We start from the raw sequence: 13550 nt of genomic DNA, 5'->3' as shown, positions 1-13550 counted from the left end.
CTCAGACCTTCGCCAACATGCCCGATGGGTTCGTCAAGCTTCTTTCTTCCATCGTTCAGGTCGCGATGGGGCCATCCGTGCGCCCAGTCTTCACACTCTACCAGCACCGAGTCAACGACAGTCTGACCATGCACCAGGCCGCGGTGCAGTTCAGGGGAGGGCGTGGTGAGTTACGCCGCTTCCGGTTCGTGGGAAGAGCCATGCCTACGGAGAGGCATGCTATGCAGATGGCAGCCCGCGAGGCGATAGCTCGTCTCAGGGATGTCCTTCCCGTGATGAAGACTCGTCGTTACCGTTATCTTCCGTGCCATGTGCCTTACACCTGTCACTACGCATACTCCTACCCCAGAGGAGAACGAGACGAGGCTTTTGAGATGCTCATTGAGTATCTCCGGGCCCTGGAGGCAGCCTTCGACAACCTGGTGGACGACTTCATAGCTACCCGCATGGACTCAGTCCATGGCTGTGCTGCCAACAGGAGGGAGCTCCTACCCATCGCTCCGCCACCGACTTTTGTCTCGTCCTCAGCATCTTTTACGCCTACTCGTCGCCTGCCTTCTACCGAAGAATTTAACCAAGTCATTGCACCCACTCCAGCGCGCACTACACCAACCTTCGCACCCACTCCTGTACGTGTTGCTCCGCCCCTGGCAACTGCTCCGTCCGCTCTGCGCAACACTACACGTATGGAGCCCATTAGCGAGGAGGAAGTCGAGTCCCCAACCTCGCTACGCCTCGCCCTCGGCAGGGCAAAGGAGATTGTCAACATCTCTGCCTGAGTACGCTTAGCTGTCGTGTATTGTACCACTTTGTAAGATATGTGCATAGGTTGTGAGAAGTAGCCTGTTTGCGCATCATGTAGGATCTGGAGAAGTGCACTAGCCTTAATAACATGTCAAGATTATGTACGCATATCCTGAGTGATGTACTGTATAATTACCGCCCGCGTGTAAGATATGTAATGAGCAGTCCTTCTCCGTGCGCAAGTCGATTTGTTTTTCTTAAGTAAGCTTGGGCATTTAATTATATCTGCCAGCTTATTGCATTTATGGTTTTATTTTGCGACTCTTTCCGCTTTTCTTAAGAGTTTTACAAAAAATTTCCCAGAGTGAAAAATGTCTCGTCCTTGGACACGTTCCATGCCAACTCCACCAGAGGAAATTTTTGATACTCAACCCAACAATGAGTTCACTCAGGGACAGTCAAGCCAACAAGGCAGTGAATCGGCACTTTCACAAATGTGCCGCCTTTATGAACAGAGTCAGCAACAACATCGCGAGATGATGAACCAAGTCATCAACATGGGGAATCATCATGGACAGTATCAGCAACATTCCAAGTTATCTGAGCTACAGAAGACACGTCCTCAAACATTTTCTCACACTGACAAGCCTCTTGAAGCCGAGGACTGGCTTCGAGATATGGAGAGGAAATTAATTATTGCAAAGTGTTCAGATCTCGAGAAAGTACTATATGCTCCACACTATCTCACAGGAGCAGCCGCATCGTGGTGGGAGAACTTTCTGCACATGCATTCCAACGAAAATGACATAACCTGGGATGATTTCAAGGAAGGTTTCCGTGGTGCACATATTCCTAAGAGTATTATGAAAATCAAGAAGAGAGAATTCGATGACCTCAAACAAAGGAACATGACAGTGTCAGATTACAACAGTCAATTTACCCTATTATCCCGCTACGCCAATGAGGAGCGTATGACTGAAATCAAGAAGACGGAGAAATTCCTTGACGGTCTGGCGCCCGCGCTTAAATGCCAACTGGTCGTGCACACTTTTCCTGATTTTAAAACGCTGGTGGACAAGGCCATTACTCTGGAAAATGAGAGACGCAGTCTGGAAGATATCCGCAAGCGAAAAAGGGACCAGACTAATCACACTCGCAATCACCGAAGCAAGATAGATTTTAAAAAGGGTGGGACACCCAAATTCTCATCCAATGTCTCACGCCCAATCAAGAATTTTCATGCAAGGGGCAAGGAATTCACCTATCGCCCCGGTGTTACTTGTTACGCTTGTGGAGAAGAAGGGCATTATGCCAAACAGTGCCCCAAGCCAAGGAACTCAACCCCAAAGCCGAACAACGGCGGCAATAATTCAGCGCCCAAGCGAAACAATTTCAATCCCAACAATAACCACAGGAAGGGTCATCTGAACCACGTAACCAAAGAGGAGGCACAAAATGCTTCGGATATCGTACTCGGTACGTTTCCTGTCAACACAATACCTGCAATGGTTTTGTTCGATTCTGGAGCTTCTCACTCTTTCATCTCGAAAAGTTTTGCTTTGCAAAATAATTTTTCGATGCTTCCTTTGGAGAAATCCATAATAATCAAGTCCCCCGGGATTCAGCAAGTTTCTCAGAATTACTGTCAGAATGTGGTCATTGAGTTTGAAGGATTGGAGTTTTACGCAAATCTTATTGTATTGGAAAATAAAGGACTGGATGTCATCCTAGGGATGGATTGGCTAACCACCAATAAAGGTTTTATCGACTGTTTCAACAGGACCGTGATTCTCACACACCACCAAGGGAAGACAATAAGAGTATCAGCCAAGGAAGGAAAAAGACCCCGGCAACCGAGATTAAATAAGGTGGACATTTCTGAGCTAAACAAGGTTCCAGTAGTGTGTGAATTTCCAGATGTATTCCCTGAAGAGCTGCCAGGCATGCCACCAGACCGAGAAATAGAATTCCGCATTGAGCTAGCACCAGGAACCACCCCCATATACAAGAAACCATACAGAGTGGCACCATCCGAGTTGATCGAATTGAAGAAGCAAATAAAGGAATTACTGGAAAAAGGATACATTCGAGCCAGCTCCTCACCTTGGGGATCACCAATTTTATTTGCCAAGAAGAAGGATGGAATGCTGAGATTGTGTATCGACTATCGAGCACTTAACATGGTCACAGTCAAAAACAAATACCTGATGCCAAGGATAAACGATTTGTTTGATCAACTTGCTCAGGCCAAGGTATTCTCAAAAATTGACTTAAGGTCAGGATACCATCAATTGAAGGTACGAACGGAAGATATCCCCAAAATAGCCTTCATCTCCAGATATGGACTGTACGAGTTCACAGTGATGCCATTTGGATTAACTAACGCCCCGGCATATTTTGTTCACCTCATGAACAAAGTATTTATGAAGTTTATGGAAAAATTCGTCGTAGTATTCATCGACGATATTCTGGTATACTCCAAAACACCAGAAGAGCACGCAGAACATCTCAGGATTGTACTAGGAGAGCTAAGGAAACACCAATTGTATGCCAAGTTCAGCAAGTGCGAATTTTGGCTAAGACAAGTAGGTTTTCTAGGCCACGTGCTGACTCAAGACGGTATAGCAGTGGACCCAGAGAAAGTCAAGGCCGTACTTGACTGGAAGTCACCAGCCAGCGTAACAGACATACGAAGTTTCTTGGGAATGGCAGGATATTACCGCAGATTTATTGAAGGATTTTCCACCATATCCAAACCTATGACACAGTTACTCAAGAAAGATAAGAAGTTTGAATGGACAGAAGCCTGCGAGAAAAGTTTCCAAGAGCTAAAGCGGAAATTAACAACAGCACCGGTATTAATTGTACCCGATATACACAAGAATTTTGAAGTATTTTGTGACGCATCCAGAAAGGGTCTCGGATGCGTGTTGATGCAAGAAGGCAAGGTTGTCGCCTACGCTTCAAGGCAACTTCGCAAACACGAGGAAAATTATCCCACTCATGATTTAGAAATGGCAGCAGTTATTCATGCACTCAAGGAATGGAGGCATTTCCTACTTGGGAATCAATGTGAGATATATACGAATCACAAAAGCCTCAAATACATTTTTACGCAGCCAGAACTAAATTTACGGCAACGCCGCTGGTTGGAATTGGTAAAGGATTATGATGTTGGTATCCATTACCATCCAGGGAAAGCAAACGTAGTGGCCGATGCCCTGAGTCGGAACCCCAGCTCCGACGGGAACTATCTGCACAGCTTGAGGCCCGAATTCCATCAAGAATTTGTCAAGCTCAACTTGATAATGGTAGCAGAAGGCACCATATCAAACTTAGAAATACAACCACACCTTGTGGAGAAAATTAAAGAGGCTCAGTCCGGTCACCCCAGCATTGAAGGAATTAAAAGGAAGTTGAGTATGGGCAAGGCCTCGGAATTCGTCATAGACAATGAAGGAATATTATGGTACGGAGAAAGGCTATGCGTGCCAAACATAGAAGACCTTAAACAGCAAGTTTTAACTGAAGCACACACCACTCCATATTCGATCCACCCTGGAGGAACCAAAATGTATAAGGATATTCAGGAAAGATTTTGGTGGCACGGTATGAAGAGGGACATAGCCGCCTTCATTGCATGTTGCGACTCATGTCAACGCATAAAAGTTGAACATCAGAGACCAGCCGGACTACTACAACCTAACAAAATACCTGAGTGGAAATGGGATGAAATAGGGATGGATTTTATTGTCGGATTACCTCGGTCACGACACGGGAATGATGCCATGTGGGTCATCACTGACAGGTTGACCAAAGTGGCACACTTTATTCCAGTGAAGACAACCTACACCACTCAGAGGCTTGCCAGGATTTATCTTTCCCGCATAGTCTGTCTGCACGGTGTCCCGAAGACTATAATTTCCGACAGAGGCACTCAGTTCGTCTCAAGATTTTGGGAGCATTTACAACAGGCTCTGGGAACCCAACTAGCCTTCAGTACCGCATACCATCCACAGACTGATGGACAAACAGAACGCGTAAACCAGGTTTTAGAAGACATGCTGAGAGCATGTGTCCTCACCTATGGAACCAGTTGGGAGGACAGCCTGCCATATGCTGAGTTCGCATACAACAACAGTTACTAGGCCAGCCTGCAAATGGCTCCTTTCGAAGCCCTATACGGAAGGAGATGTCGTACCCCGTTAAATTGGTCAGAGACCGGAGACAGCCGCATCTTCGGACCAGATATGCTCAGAGAAGCCGAGGAAAAAGTCAAGATAATCAGGGACCGACTTAAGACCGCTCAAAGTCGACAGAAAAGTTATTATGATCAGAAACATCGTAGGGTCAGCTTCGAACCCGGTGAATTCGTATACTTGAGAGTATCCCAAATGAGAGGATTGCAACGGTTTAAGATTAAAGGAAAATTGGCACCAAGATTCATTGGACCATTTCGCATAGTGGCACAAAGAGGCACTGTAGCCTACCAGCTAGACTTACCCGAAGACTTGTCCGACATTCACGACGTGTTCCACGTCTCTCAATTAAGGAAGTGTGTAAGCAACCCAGAGAAACAAGTATCCCATGAGAACATTGACATACAGCCAGACCTCACGTATCGAGAACGTCCCATAAGAATATTAGAGGAGTCTGAAAGGAGGACCCGACAGAAAACCATCAAGTTTTTCAAAGTCCAGTGGAGCAATCACACCGACAGTGAAGCAACTTGGGAAACCGAGGATTTTCTTCGGACAGAGCATCCACACTTATTTAAGGATCAGCTGAAATCTCGGGGACGAGATTTTTCCTAAGGGGGTAGGTGTTGTGACACTCCAAATTTTTTTATTGGGTTTTTATCAAAAACTTTGTGGTTTTGAGGAGAGACCTTTTTTAAATTTTTCTTTTTCAGAAAAACCTTCCTCTTAAAAACCTCCTTTTGCCTTGGCAAAGATTTTATTTCTTTCAAACTTTGGTGGTTGATCTTTTGCAAACTTCTTCTCTGTTAGTTCCCTCTAAAGATGTAATTCTTTTTTTTTGGAGTTTTAATTTGTTTTATTTTTAAGTGAAGCTCTATGAAAATTTGGGATTTTCTTATCTTTGAAGCCACCCTTGGCTTTGTATTTTTGCCCATGAGATAAAACCCCTCCAAAACCTCCCCTCCCCCTTGTGATCAACCTAAGTTCTCTGTCCCAACTAATCCAAACTGGTTTTGGATTTTATTCTAATTATTTTCCCCCTCAATTCAATTCTGAAAATTATTTGGAGCCTGAGGGATTTTCAAAGAAAGTACACTTTTTCATTTGAGTTTTGACCTCAAACCAATTCTCCTGGATTGTCCTTTGAACCCACAACCCAGAACCATCTTGATCCACTCCTCCTCTTTTCAAAATTTTCAAAATACAGTCTCTGCAAGTTTGGACCAGATTTGCCAAATTTGGTGAAATCCATATCCACACTACTCCAAAAATTCCACCAAAAATCATGCAGCCTACTTGAGCAAGGAGAAGCCACTCCACCAAAAATCAGCTCAAGGAAAAATCACCAGAGGCCATTTTCATTCGGTCGAACACCTTGTGGGCACTGTTACTGTTCAAAGTTCAGAAAATTCAGTTTCAGTGTCATCTTCAGTCCGTCAGTTTCAGTCACGCGGCCACAGTGCCCTTGGCACGTTCCTCGCCGCCTCTTCCTCTTGTCCGAAGCTTCACACGCGTGCGTGGAGCCTTCCTGGCGTCGGTAGCGCGCTGGCTCGCCCTCGCCGGCGTCTTCTGCGGCGTCGGGACCTCCCGTGGCGGCCGACAGGAGGCACACCACGGCAGAACGCCGTTCCGCGCCGCCCATCGCTCCCTGGCTCTCCGCGTGGCCTCATGCACGCCAGCACACGCCCGTAGCACAACCACCATGGCCGGCAAGCACGAAACGCGCTCTCCGCCGCCGACGGGCCCGCGCCATCCCCGTTCCGTGGAGCTCGCCCTTAACACCCAAACCCCGGCCAGTTTAACACCAAAATGGACCCATTGAACCCCCGTGATGACGCTCGACCCCCTAACCACCCCGACCGAGCACTGCGCCACCGTAATCGCTCGCCGGTGATCCTCGTTCACGGCAACCGCCTCGGACCGCCTATATAAAGGGGTCCCGAGCTCACTCTCGTGCACGCAGCACCTCCACTACTCACCAACACCCCGCCAGGCCACTAGGGGGACCTCGAGGAGGTCTCTCCCCCAGCTCCGGCCGCCTCGCCCCGCCTCGGCCTCCAGCCCGATTCGTTCTGGTGAGGCCATCTCCGGCGCTCAAACCCCGTTCGTTATCTTCTCTAGCTGCCAGGAGCATAACCCCCTCTTCAATTTAACCTTTGCAGCCCTCTCCGATGAGCCCCTCGACCACCCGAGTCGCCGTCCGCCGGAGCAAAGCTCGCCGTCGACGTGGTGCTCGCTGACCGACTCCACCACCATCAACTAACGCGGAAGGGTGCCCTGAGCACGGAGGTACTCTCCGATCTCTCTGCCTCGCCGTGGATCGCCGCCGGCGACCACCGCGGCTCTCGGGCGCCGGCGATCTCTGCCGCCCCGTTTGAACATTTGAACCTGACGGGTGGGACCCCACCGTCAGCCTCTCTGCTCTCTCTTTCGTATCGTTTTCTGGAAGCGCCTTCGGGCAGAATGCGTTTTCTCTTCGGGCTGGCGTAATCACTACCGAAGCGTTTTCTGTTTTTATAAACTAGCCCCTGGAAATCTTCTGTTTCATTACAAATAAGTCCCTGGACAAAAACCCTTATAACTTTTAATCAGAAAAGTATTTTTGATTGATTCTTTTTCTGTTCTCTTTAAAATTTTGTCTAGTTTTTTATCAGATTTATTTGAAAAATATTTGGTTTACCTTCTGTGCACTCCTTGGTATTTACGTTAGCGCATATATTTTCTTTAAACCGTAGATACCGAAGGAGGTGACGGAGCCGCGAACTTCACCGAGCTAGGCTCCGACTACTCTGAACCAGGCAAGCATGTTTGAACTTTTGATATGATGAGTGTCTTGACATGTTTTGCATTTAGTTAGTTTCATGTCATGTTGGTGAGCATACCGATGAACGTTATTTTATGTGATAATAAGGTGAGTGAGTTCGATGATCCATACGTGGATGAATGTGGATATGAATGGCCATGTGTTGGCATGAGGATGGGTACGATGGCAGTGTTGTAGCATGCCAGTCTTACGCCAGACTATGTGACTTCAGTGTCAAACCACATCGGTCCAGTACCTATCATTTCCTTCCTTGTACTACCACATGTTTTCCGCAAGGAATATGGTTTAGTAAGTTGCAAACCGCTTCCATGGTACACACCAAAGAGGAGAGGCCGTGATGATGGTTCCATGGCCCTGGATTAAAGCCAGTCATCCGGTCAGGGGGCATGGGTGTTTCCGGTTGGGACCGAGAGGGGGGCACCCCTTAGAGAGCGCGTATATAAATTTGATCCCATGCTATTCGAGATTGTGATCTCCCCGTCTCAAAAGTTTTTCTTGGAAGATGACTAGGGTGATTCCTAGCATCGAGAGGTAGGATGGGTGTGTACCGTTTAGCTGTGTTTTCTTCCGAAATACCGTAAACGGAACTAGTCCTTCGTGACTACGGAAATCCGTTGGCTGTGGGAAAAATTTTGTACAAACTCTGCAGAGTCATATATTCCTCCAAATCATCTATTCCATGTCAAGTTTCGTTCCATCTTATCCTAATCAATTGTCAGCTTTGATGACAGAGACTCCGGTGAATCGCATGAGTGCTAAGTCCGGTTGAATGATTATCCCCGTGGATGGACTAACCCATTTATTCTCATGGATTGAATGTTTATTATGAGTATTATTTACTGGTGAATTTAGAGCCCTTTCTGCGATGTCGCTCAGACGTCTGACTGTGCCATTTCTTTTAAAGCCCTTTCTGCGATGTCGCCCAGACGTCCGACTGTGGCATTTCTTTTAAAGCCCTTTCTGCGATGTCGCTCAGACGTCTGACTGTGGCATTTCTTTTAAAGCCCTTTCTGCGATGTCGCTCAGACGTCCGACTGTGGCATTTCTTTTAAAGCCCTTTTTGCGATGTCGCTCAGACGTCCGACTGTGGCATTTCTTTTAAAGCCCTTTCTGCGATGTCGCTCAAACGTCCGACCGTGGCATTTCTTTTAAAGCCCTTTATGTGGTGTCGCTAAGATGCCCGACTGTGGCATCATTTCCTTATTTTTATTTGTTCACCTTTCGAGGCATCGCTTCAGACACCCGATCGGTCCTTATTTATGCTCTGTGGGATTTCAGGCGGACTACCGCCGTTTCCGTTTTTACTTACCCGTTATGCCAATTTTATTTATTGTGCATTAAGGAATTAATCATGTTGCATCCATGCATGCATTTGTTATATCTTACGTCCGAACTGTCTTGCGAGTACTTTCAAAGTACTCACTGGCTTGTTGATTTGGCCAGATGCTGACGAAGGCGATCTCATGGATGAAGAGTTCGATAGCGAGTCCGACACTTAGAGGAGTCCCAGTCAGTCTCGTGCGACCCGGGATTTGGTCACTGTTTTATATCCGCTTCCGCTACCAAATAAATTTATCGAGCCTCACCTCGACGTTCGATGAAATGATATTCTTAGAGTCTTGTATTTCCCTTCCCGCTGTGCTTTTCCACCACCAACCTATCCATGAGTCAGTAGTATGTCTCCACACCACTGTGTCCTGTCCGCCATTATGTATGATTATTGGCGTGCTTGTAATAATTTGGTTGAGCGACCGCAGTTCAACCCTGTAATATATTTTATGCTACTGGCTTATTGTATCAAGAAATTGTCTACCAGTGAGGAGGATTTCTCTCATACTGGACTCAAAAGACTGGTTTATCAATAAATATTTTTATTGGAAAACCGGTCGTGACAACATACTTTTGGCAACTTTTTATATGATTTATTGGACTAACCTACTGATCCAGTGACCAGTGCCAGTTCCTGTTTTTTGCATGTTTTTTGTATCACGGAATATCCATATCAAACGAAGTCCAAATGCAATAAATTTTTACGGAGAATTATTTTGGAATATGTGTGATTTTTGGGAGCTGGAATCACCGCAAACGGAGGCCCACACAAACCACAAGACACCAGGGCACGCCAAAGGCCCCTGGTGTGTGGTGGTGGGTTGTGCCCTCCTGGAATGTCGGTTGGAGCTCTAGTTCGGGCGAAAGGAAGCTTATATCCAGAAAAATCGTGTTAAAATCTCGGCGCAATCGGAGTTACGGATCTCCGGGAATATAAGAAACAATTTTCGGCCATATCTGGGGAACGCGAAACAGAAGTGAACAGAGAGGGAGATCAATTCTCGGAGGGGATCCCGCCCCTCCACGGCCATGGAGGCCATGGACCAAAGGGGGAAATCTCCTCCCATCTAGGGGGAGGCCAAGGAAGAAGAAGAAGGAGGGGCTCTCTCCCCCTCTCTCCTGGTGGTGCCGGAATGCCGCTGGGGCTAGGATCATGACAACGATCTACATCAACAATCTTGCTACCATCAACACCAACTTTCTCCCCCTCTATGCAGCGGTGTAGCACCTATTCTCCCTATTGTAATCTCTACTTAAACATGGTGCTCAACTCCATTATTATTTCAAATGATCTATGGTTATCCTATGATGTTTGAGATCCGTTTTGTCCTATGGGTTAATCACGATCTTGGTTGGTATGATTGTATATTTTATTTATGGTGTTGTCCTACAGTGCCCTCCGTTCTCGTGCAAACATGAGGGGCCCCCACTATAGGGTGTTGCAATATGTTCATGGTTTGCTTATTGTTAGTGTTGCGGGGGTGACAACAGCCTAAACGCGGATAGGTGGGTTATGGCGTATGGGAGTAAAGAGGACTTGATACTTAATGCTATGGTTGGGTTTCACGACCTTAATGATCTTTAGTAGTTGCGGATGCTTGCTAGAGTTCCAATCATAAGTGCATATGATCCAAGTAGAGAAAGTATGTTAGCTCATGCTTGTCCGTCATATTAAATTACAAGAATGATTGCCGGTACTTGTTATTGATTGCCTAGGGACAAATAACTTTCTTGTTGACACAAACCCTTTACTAAACACCTAACTTTTATTATCTTGCAAAGTACTTCTAGTTTTATTCTTGCAAACTAGTTTTAGCATCACACCTACAAACTAGTTTCATACTTGTTTTCGGTAAAGCAAACACCAAGTGTGCGTAGAGTTGTATCGGTGGTCGATAGAACTTGAGGGAATATTTGTTCTGCCTTTAGCTCCTCGTTGGGTTCGACACTCTTATTTATCGAAGAATGCTGCAAATGATCCCCTATACTTGTGGGTTATCATGTACCTCCTACTAATCTGTTAGAACAATATTTGCTAGACCATGAGAATGATAAGAATATGAACGAAAGAAATGAAATAGATAAGATGTTCTTTGATCAACCACCTATCCTTAAACATAATTTGCATGTGGAAACCCTTGGAGGTCCTCCTCCACCTGAGGGTGACACCATGTTTGAATTGAAGCAATTACCTGATACTTTGAAATATGCTTATCTTGTTGAAAATAAAATATATCCTATTATTATTAGTGCTAACCTTTCAGAGCATGAAGAGAAAAGACTACTTAAAATTCTGAGGAAGCACCGTGCAGCTAGTGGATATACTCCGGATGATCTTAAGGGCATTAGTCCCACTCTTTGTCAGCACAAGAGAAATATGGAGCCAAATGCTAAGCCAATTGTTGATCACCAACGACGGTTAAATCCTAAGATGAAGGATGTGGTAAGAACTAAAATATTAAACCTTCTAGAAGTAGGTATAATCTATCCCATAGCTGATAGTAGATGGGTAAGTCATGTTAATTGTGTTCCAAGAAAGGAGGCATTATTGTTGTTCCTAATGATAAAATGAGCTCATTCCACAAAGAATTTTAACTGTCTATAGAATGGTAATTGATTTTAGGAAATTAAACAAAGCTACTAGAAAAGATCATTACCCACTACCTTTTACTGATCAAATGTTAGAAAGATTGTCTAAGCATACACACTTTTGTTTCCATGATGGATATTCTGGTTTATCTCAAATAACCGTGTCACAAGAAGATCAAGGAAAAAAATCACTTGTCCCTTTGGAACTTATGCTTATAGACGTATGCCTTTTGGTTTATGCAGTGCACCTGCGACCTTTCAAAGATGTATGACTGTTGTATTCTCTTATTTTTTTGAAAAGATTGTGGAGGTTTTCATGGATGATTTTTCCATTTATGGGACTTCTTTTGATGATTGCTTAAGCAACCTTGATCGAGTTTTGCAAACAAGTAAACAAACTAATCTTGTCTTGAACTAGGAGAAGTGCCACTTTATGGTGAATGAAGGTGTTGTCTTTGGGCATAAAATTTCGGAATGAGGTATTGAAGTACGTAGACAAAGCCAAGGTTGATGCAATTAAGAAAATGCCATGTCGTAAAGATATAAAAGGTATAAGAAGTTTCCTTGGTCATGTTGGTTTCTAGAGAAGGTTTATTAAAGACTTCTCTAAATTTCTAGGCATGTTTCTAATCTCTTGCAAAAAGATGTTCATTTGTTTTCAATGATGATTGTGTAGAAGCCTTTGAAACACTTAAGAAAGCCTTAACCTCTACACCTATTTTTCAACCACCTGATTGGAACTTGCCTTTTGAAATTATGTGTGATGCTAGTGACTATGTTTTTGGTGCTGTTCTAGGACAAAGAGTTGATAAGAAATTAAATGCTATCCATTATGCTAGTAAAACTCTAAACAACGCTCAAAGAAATTATGCTAATACTGAAAAAGAATTTTTAGCAGTTGTGTTTGCATGTGATAAATTCAGATCTTATATTGTTGATTCTAAAGTAACCATGCACACTGATCATGCTGCTATTAAATATCTTCTAGAAAAGAAAGATGCTAAACCTAGGTTGATTAGGTTGGTTCTATTGTTACAAGAACTAGATGATACCCCGCGCGTTCTGCGGGACTTTTTGCCTTAGCATCAAGAAAAGGTGTGATCGAATGAAAATAAAAATAGCCATTAAAGATTCAATGAAATATTGATATTTATCTTCAACGAATACAGTTTGGTGCAAACCTACAAAGGCTTAGCATTATCATGAAATTCTTATCCTCAATGTTCACATTAGCATTTTAAAACAACTGAAATGAGTTATGTTATTTATTTTTAGTACGAAGATTTCCTACAGTTTCCAATCAGTTAAATCCATGTACCATAAAAAAGTATGCTTCGTTGTTTTGATATAGGAAATCAGATAACACATTTTCCCCACAATCGAAAAGACCAATAAATAAGCATGCTTTTTCACATGGTAAGTATTACGAATGTTCACTCATTGACGAACATAATTACAAAAGGCATTGCAGTAATAGTCAACTGTCATATAGGGTAACCTCATAGTGAAGCAAGATGTTTGAGAAGGATGGAGACATGGAGGAATCGGAATCTTAATTACATTGAGAGGATTGAAACGGGGCAGGCTGAATCCAAAATGCTAGCAGAATGCTGTGCAATGGGTACCAACAGGCAAAGGGGGCTACAAATTCATCCTAACCATCGCCACTTGTTGGAACAGAGTGAGAAGATGTGGGAACTAAAACCAATGACATGTCAAGGCTAATTACGAGATTTAATCATGGATTAAGTCAGTTAGCTATCTGCTTACAGGGAAATTGCTTGGCACCGTCGACACAACATCGACAGCAGAGTGTATCTGACAGAGGGGCAGTGTGTCACCCCGTCGTTCATCCATGAGGTCCA

Source organism: Triticum dicoccoides, chromosome 4A (assembly GCF_002162155.2).
Source record: "Triticum dicoccoides isolate Atlit2015 ecotype Zavitan chromosome 4A, WEW_v2.0, whole genome shotgun sequence".
NCBI lineage: Eukaryota > Viridiplantae > Streptophyta > Magnoliopsida > Poales > Poaceae > Triticum > Triticum dicoccoides.
The sequence above is the reverse complement of the archived record's forward strand: the minus strand, read 5'-3'. Positions refer to the sequence as shown.